Source organism: Trichechus manatus, unplaced genomic scaffold (genome assembly GCF_000243295.1).
Source record: "Trichechus manatus latirostris isolate Lorelei unplaced genomic scaffold, TriManLat1.0 scaffold00228, whole genome shotgun sequence".
Lineage (NCBI taxonomy): Eukaryota > Metazoa > Chordata > Mammalia > Sirenia > Trichechidae > Trichechus > Trichechus manatus.
In genome coordinates this window covers 2,870,776-2,872,391 of record NW_004444164.1, presented here as the reverse complement: position 1 = coordinate 2,872,391, position 1,616 = coordinate 2,870,776, and positions in this window count along the sequence as shown.

Here is a 1,616-nt window from a genome sequence, read left to right as displayed (position 1 = left end):
TATCTTCCTGGATTTGCAGGCTCAATTCCTTATTCAGGTGTGGGAAATTCTTTCCAATTATATCTTGGAAAATTCTTTCTATTCTTTTCTTTCTGTTTTCTTCTGGAATTCCAAAAATCCTAATGGTAGATTTCTTAATTTTGTCCCAAAATTCCATTGGCTTTTTCACTTTTCTTTGTTCTTTTCTCTTTAGACTTGATAAATCAGTTACCTTGTCTTCTATTTCACTTATTCTGTTTTCTGTCTGTTTAAATCTACTGTAAAATCCCTTCTTTGTATTTTCCAATGAGTTATTTTATCGCTCAATTCCAGAATTTCTCTTTGGCTGTTTTTAATATTTTCTATTTCCTTTGAGTTTCTCATTTTGTTTCCTGATTTTTGTAATTTATTTTCTGTGTGTTCTTTGCTTTCTTTGAACATATTTAAGAATGCTGTCTGGAGGTCCTCTGTGTTTGCCATTAACCTCACCTCCATAGAATGCTTCTTCATGGTTTTCCTTTAATTGCACCATCTTCTCCTGTGTTCTTGTAAGCCCTATGATTTTTTGTTGAACTTGAAGAATTTGCATATTTTACTGTGTAATCTGGAACTCGGAATCTTCTATTTCCTCAGGGTTTATTATTTTTCACTTTATTTCCTCCTTCTTACCCTAAATCCCAGGAGAGAGTATTCTGGTCTTTTGGGTCTTCTAGTACTAACTCAGCCATTCTGGACATGTACCCCTTCCTCTCTTCTGTGGTGGGGCTTCAGGCATTTAATTTGATGATATAAAGTTCTAATATGGTTCCACAGGTTTTAAGTGATTTGGAAAATTTTAAGCCTCGCCAACTCAGAATCACTGGTGATGTTGGAGCAGGACTTCTCCATGGTGGCTGACAGCACTGTAGCAAGACCCTCTCACTGCAGCTAATTGCACTGGGGCAGGATCTTCCCTTGATTAGTGGTGCTAGGGTGTGGCTATCCCACTGAGGCCAGCTATGCTGGGGCATGACTTTCCTGTGGTGGCCAGTAGTTCTGGGTGACTTTCCCGCACAGGCAGCTCTTAGCTGACACTCCAGCAGTGTCTGTTTGTTGGGGTAGGGGGATCAAGGTTGTTCCCTGTGGGCTGCCTGGTTGATGGGTGCTTCTTGCCCTGGTTGATGGGTGGGTCCCATGGCAACCCTGTGGTTTTCAGGTCCTAGTACTCTCCCGCTACTACTCTCAGAGAGATATAGTAGCACTCACCTGCACTGTTACACCGTCCCTGTCCCGTTTCCCAAGCATTTGAATTCAGGCTTTCCTGCCTCCTATTTGTGATTTCCCAACGTCCAATCTGTACCACTTTAATCAAGCAATACTTTCCTAGGTTTCCACAGTTTCAAATCTATGTTGTGCACATATGCCACTCTCTCTCAGTCTTTTCCAGACCAAATACACTCCTTTATCCATTGATGCTCCTTTTCAAGGCTATTTACTTGGTATCTCTGAGCTGGTCTGTGTCCTCGGTGTAGTTCTTGCCCTGGGCTCTTTGTTCAGGGGTGCCATCGTTCACCATCACAAAATGGTCACACTGAGCTGGGAGGGCAGGTATGTTGTAGACAGTCAGTGAATCTCAGCCTTCCTGCCATCCTTGCTTT